Consider the following 6,754-nt stretch of genomic DNA (forward strand, 5'->3'; position numbering starts at 1 on the left):
GATGGACCCCAAAAGAGGTCCCGTTACAAAAATTGGTTCGCCCAGGTCCAGCAACCGGTGAGTCTCTGTGATTCAACATGATTCAAGGGTCAAAAGGCACCCCCGAGGCAAAAAACCTCTTTTCGACATGATTAAGAGAGCACAGGCTACTGGACCTGGACACTTTGAAAAACTGTACCATCCTGTGATGAACAAGGATAACTCAACTAGGGTCGTTCCATACGTGTGGCGTGGAACCAGCGCGCTATTCGGACGGAAACGTTTCACTGGGCGCCATCTCTCGGAGGACACCAGAACTAGATTGTCAGGGTCCTGCGCGTGACCCAGCCCCGACGTTGCGCCTAAAAATATTGCTGCTTCTGACTGCAGAAACAACTCGTTCAGCGTACTCCCAAGAGGTGGCACCGAGGTCACACCGAAAAACGATCGACTGGAATCGTTCACAGTTAAAATATATCCCCGTTCTAAATCGGGGTGTGAACATAGGGGTGGTTTTTGACTGTTTTGACACTTTTTGGGTTCTGGAAGATAAACAGTTTTTCGGATCGACACGAAATTTGGTGTGGATCTTTCTTACGTTGTCCTTGAACACATCCGCGTGGTGGCTACCCTCCAACTTCTCCAGAGGGGGTGCGGGGGCACTCGGGAGTATCTACCCCTTCGGCAGGGAATCCTATACTGACCTCCTTCGCCTATATTACCCGGGTCCATCTCAAAGAATATAAGCAGATAAGTATAATTGTTTTGGATGAAGCGTAAAAGAAAAACAGAACTACTGCTAGTGGCAAATTCCAAATTTGTCGCTGCGTTTCTGCAGGGTTGACACTGCCTATAAAATCTAATTTTGATTAGATTTGATAGCCCGCATTAAAATTTGGAATAAAATGAACAGCAATTTAGGCTGTTTTCAATTGAATATAACAAAATAAGAAGCTGGAGCAGATATGTGAAGTTAATAATATAGTCCAAAAGATTTTAGCTCACCTGTTTTTAATTGAAGATCTTCTTAAAGAAGATCACTCTACTTATTTAATTTATATCATCCTGAAAGTGAATAGAAAATTTTTGGATTAGCTTCAGGACAGATGATTAAGTTTAGAAAATAGATCAAAAGTCCTTTGCTAAGCCATTTTTCTGAAGGAAAATATACAAGTACTTGAATAAGAATTATGTTTTCAAACACAATTGTTATTCATTTTAGTACTAAAAAGTGGGGAGTCACCATTGGACAGCCATACATGCCTGTAACATAAAGAATCTGCTGGGTTAAAATCTGGTCAGTATGTACAGTAAAGTAAATCTTAAATACTAGAAACTGCAAAACTTAATTCCATAAAGTAAAGTAACAATATGGACAGATACATCCACAGACCTGTACCTTAGCTCAGTGTCTGTCCGATTTAAAGTAAGGCCATAGGCCATGACGTGCTGAAGCAGGAAGGTAATTTTTATGTTGGTAAATTACAAATAAGTCAAGCCCCCTATCGTCTGAAGTTCCTCACTTTGCTCATTAGAAGAAAATGGATTATGAGGTACTTCGTCATACTCCTCATCGGATGAAAGTGGAGTATAACCATTTCGAAGCAGATTTGGAACTGAGCAGTACTTCATAAATTCATGTAACCGTTTTGGAGCTTCAGTAATTCGTTTTTTGAATTGATATTCAGCAAGGTACCCCGGAAAATTCTTTTCCCGCCTTCCAAAGCGTGGTATTATTCCCCTTACATCCCTCCACTGGCGTTCACATGTTTGTGTGTGAGCTCCAGTTTCAGGGTCAACAAAATTTTTGGAGTGGTTCACAACATAAAGTATGAAACCTTCAGAAGACAATTTGCTGTATGCGCTCCAACCGTCTGTAATAACTGTTGTACCAGGTAACACCCATTCATGCAAAGCAGGAATCAGAGTTTTTGCATCACGATGTTCAACAGGAACTAAAAAAGATTTTTTAGTGTCACGCTCAATGCCACCAAAAACCCATTGCCCTTCTATCATACGGCCACAATTATTTTATCTCTGTCCAAACTTTGCTTCATCAATCTCGGCAACTTTTCCTGGGCCACCAAGTATCTGACAATTATCGTAAAACCATAGTGTACATATGTCAGCGCAGAAGTGCGACCATGTAACAGCAGTCTTGTGAGACCAGCCTAACTGATCTACAAGCACGTGTTGTTTTGGAGGTGGAAAGGTTAGCCAGAAATTATTGAACAACAGAACTTAAGCAGCGGATTTTCTGGAATTTTCAAGGAAACTGTACTTATTGGCTGAGCGATTAGCGAAGCCTATTACTCCGTCTGGTCGGAAAGAACTTTTTCTGTCTGTCTGTGTGTATGTGTATCTGTCCGCAAGAAAACTCGAAAACGAACTGAGCGAGCGACCTGGGATTTTCAGGGTCGTTTTATGTCATAAAAAGACAGATTGAGTTCGAAGATGAGCATTCTAGCTCAAAAATTGGATTTAAAAAAAAAATCAAAAACAACAGGTCCCGAAAATGACGGTTTTCAATAAAAAAAAATTTATGGTTTATCAAGGAGTAACTCATCAAAGTAGAGTCCTATGGGCGAAAATTTCGTCCGTTTTGTTCTAGCTCAATCCGTTGAGGCGCTAGAGGGTATTTTTGACGAAAATAAGCGAAAAAATGTACAACCCTGCATGAATAGTCGAAGTGACGGGCGTTACGGGCCAGAGGCCCGTATCTTTGTGCACATTTTGGCGCTACCTGACTCGGGTGTCAGCGCCGCAGGCCAAGGTAGATGTATGCCAGGCGCGTCGCAGCGTAACAGTGTTTCGTGAGGTATCGCGAAGCCTGTTACGTGAGACGTGGTCTGCCGTACATCCACCTTGTTATTTTTAGTGGCGCTGCGCGGCAAGACACCTACATGAGTGATTCTCAAAAAAGACCTTACCGATTCTGAAAAAGCGTTTTTTAAAGCCGACGACGGCCCAACTCGCGGTAACGTGGAGGACGCAAGTGACGGGACAGACATACCAGGCTTCCAAGAGGTGACGGGGCGGACATACAAGTGGGATGGGAGGTGACGGGGCGGACAAAACTTGAAATCGGAGATGGAGTCTCAGGGACAGACTTTAGATCATCATAACTCCGGTGTCGTTTGAGTTTTTCAACCCAGCTTTTTTGCAAATACTTCTTTGAAGGGTTCTCTGTCGAATTGTTACCGCCGATTCAGTCTGTTTGTTCCTAGTTGTATTAAATATTGTATTATGTGTTGAAAACTGGAGCTAGGGTCAGGCGATTTTGGAAGTTTTGGGGGTCTAAAACGACCCGTCACCACCTGTTTGTGCACTATTCAATTTTTTTTTCTGCCAAACTTGTTGGTGTTGATCCATTTATTAAGGAAAACACCCGCCCGGCTATTTGGTGCAGTGCACAAGTGAGAAAACATCCAGGGACACGAATTCGAAAGTTTTTTTGAGAATCACTCTGAACGACAATCTTTCCACTCTTCGCTCGTTTTAACTTGTCGGGAAATAGTCTAGGAGCGACGCGACTGGGTACTAGCTAAATTGAGCTCAAAATTATTTGGACCCACTTTGGTCTCTGGTGCTCTCAGTGGAGTTTTGTAGTCCTCTTTATTATGTATCCAACAGTGACTCGCTCTAGCTCAACTGGGAACCGAGCTAGAGCCATTTAGAGTTTGCCGACTTTTTTTTTGAAAAAAAAAATCAACTTTAACGGCCTCTGGAGCCTAAACCGCTTGAGGTAGCGAGGTGATCAAAAGTGTTTCGGAAACAGTGACAGAAAAAAGAGCTTCTCAGACTAAAAAAATAAATATATTTTTTGTGAATATTATGTGTTCTTTTAGGTCAAGATTTAAGTGAAAAACCTCAGTATGGAAATAAATGTCAGAATCGATTTGGACCAAAACATTTCAAAAATGTACCTATTAGTACCTTACATCGACGTGCAAAGTGGATTTTGATGTAGGCCAACCGGAGTTGTGCCCATATTTTATAAATATTGGACCCCAAGAATTTGTATTTTGGCGACCGTCTAGATATGCGTTTTGTGAGGTCCTGATCATTTCTAGACAGTCGCCAGATGACAAAATTTTGGGTACCTCAGGTGCAACAGTAACAGTCCGAAAATTAAGTGTAGAGCCGCCAAAAATTTGCCCAAAACGGGGACGCTTGCGCAAGGGGAGAGGGGTGGGGAGTGGGTGGCAGCTTGCTTCTGCACTGCTGGCAAAGCGGTTTGTTGCCTTTAACAAGGGATCTTGCGATGCGGGGGGAGGGGGAAGGGGTGACAAACGCCATGGCACGAAACTAATACTTCTTTATGAACGCGTTTTCAGAGCCCAGAGCCGTGAATCATGGAAGACACCTGAAGCTGCCAGCGCCCCTAGACCCACCTCCGAAGGCCCGCTCGCACCACAAACTTCACCTGCCTCGAGCGAGAAGGCACTTGTCTTGGGAAGCTTCGATCGCACACGTCGGCATGTCATTTTGAGTTAGCTTGTTGTAGACTGTGTTATTTAGTTACAGCGCACTGAAACGGTCCGGCGCATGGCGCAAGCGGCGGCAGAGGCAACTGCACGGCGCGGAGGCAGCTGTAAGTGTGTTGATAATTGATTCCATTCAGGTGCGTGTGATTGGTTTCTTAACATGTGTGCTTGTTACAGCATGAAGCGTGTGTGAGGGCGAAGGGGCGCCAGGGGGCGGGGGATTGTCATCGTGACGTTAAATGGTGTTGCCGAGTCCAAAGTTTTCTGTACAGAAGGGTCATTGCTATCTGTGCGGTACGACACCTTCATGATGCCCAAGAAGTCTTCATAATAGACCATTCCGGTAAAGCGAAAAAAAAGAAGAACAGACGAAAGAAGCAAAGGCGAGTATGAGAAATTTACGGTGGTGCGTCGGTTCCACAGTCGTATCAAACGGTTAAACGTGACTTGTCTGATGTCTAAATTCGTCTGAGAGTTAATGACAATAGTTCTCACTCATCAGGCGACGCAGAATGTCTAGTTTACGATGGATTACGTTCAAGCGTTCCCAAGTCGCACCGTATATTTCTCATAGAACGCTTTGCTTCTTCCGTCTCTTCTTCTTTCTTTTCGGTTTACCGGAATGGTCTATTGGTCAACGCATCCACCTTTGACTTGCAACATTAAGAGACCTTTCACTAATTCAGCTAATGTGCTTCTCTAATTAGCAAGGGTTTCAATTTTTTGGTTATGGGCCTCAACTGAGTTGTTTGTCCTCTGACCTAAGTAAAGCGAGTTATGGCGCTCGTAACATGACCAAGCAGCCCCATACTGTACCCAGTTATCATTGAAATATTTCCTAAATACTTCAGATGCTTCACTTAGTGTTCTCAATCGGGCGGGTTAGCTCCTCTCCGGCTTGCCCGACTGCGCTGCCGTCTTCACCCGACCCGACCCGACCCGACGAGGCTGCGTCGGGTATGTCGTGCGAGCTCTAGCCCGGCCGAAACACCTTCCGAATCACCTGCCCTCGGCGCGCTTCCGCACGCTGTTCGGACGTAGACCCTTCCTCTGCCGGACCAGCAGGGCGAGAGGTGAGGTTGCCGAGACAGGTGACGCTGCTGCGGCCGACCGCCGGGAGTCATGTCGGTCTGACTGCATCGGCGGACTGAGAGTGTGACGTGAGCGACAGAGACAACTGCCGGCTGCATCATGCTGTCTCACTCTTACGCTGGGAGCGTCGGGTAAGCGCTCCAACCCGCCCGATTGAGAACACTAGCTTCACTCTCAAGTTCAGTGAGATGCTCACGATACCTTGTTCTGGTGAGGGCGTACACCATGTTCTGCAAGATCTCTCTCACCTTGTCTCTGCTAGGCTCGTCTTTACTATTCCTCTTGAAAGCATCAATCGCGTGAACACTGCACGCACAAATGGATAAGCACCCATGGCAATACTTCTCTCAGAACTGTTATTTCATTGTAGTCCTTATCAACGACAATGGTTTGAACTAGCTCAATTGATTCAATTCAAGTTCAATTGAGTTAGCCTCATTTAAGTCCAAAACAGATTTACGCATGATGTCTAGCTTCTCCTCGAGCTTCTCAGTGCTAACTAAACAATACCCAGCTGGTACCAAAGTGCTTACACGCTTTGACCAACGGATCAACTTTTCTGGCACATTGAAACTATTCTTCTGAGTTGTGAGTGGATGCTAACACGCCACTGTAGTGTGTATATACAGAGGAGGTCTCCACCATGCACTTCTCAAGAGCACTTTCGAAGTCCTCATAGCTTTTGTATAGTGAGCCCTTCTGGAGAGTGGCAAGACCACTACTAATACTGGCAGCCTCTTCATCGCCGCATACTTAAGCCTCCATATCAAAAAGAAAACCTGGGGAATAATGAAAACGAATAGTAAGGATAGCTGAAAGACTGAAAGGCCACTATAACTAACCGGACAATTCATTCATTCATTCATCTATAACAGATTAAAATTCTAGAAGCAGTTTTTCCCTGGTTTGAGTAAAATTTGTATAGAACAAGCAGGCCCGCCCTTTCGCCAAACGGAGTTGCCAGCTCCGCTTCGCTCCACTGGCAACTCCGTTCGGCAGGGGTAGGGCCTACTTGGGCTGCCGGCGGCGATGGTCGAGCCTGCGGCCCGACCATTTCTGTCACGCGATTTGCCTTCGGCCCGCGAGAACCCGTCGTCTTTAAAATTTGCCCCGTAGACACGAGAAAGGAATGTAACGGTGAAGCATCGCGACTGCAACCTAACCTTCTGCTCAGAAAACGTTTTTTTTTTTTTTTT

This window comes from Frankliniella occidentalis, unplaced genomic scaffold, assembly GCF_000697945.3.
Source record: "Frankliniella occidentalis isolate FOCC.00 unplaced genomic scaffold, Focc_3.1 Scaffold222, whole genome shotgun sequence".
Lineage (NCBI taxonomy): Eukaryota > Metazoa > Arthropoda > Insecta > Thysanoptera > Thripidae > Frankliniella > Frankliniella occidentalis.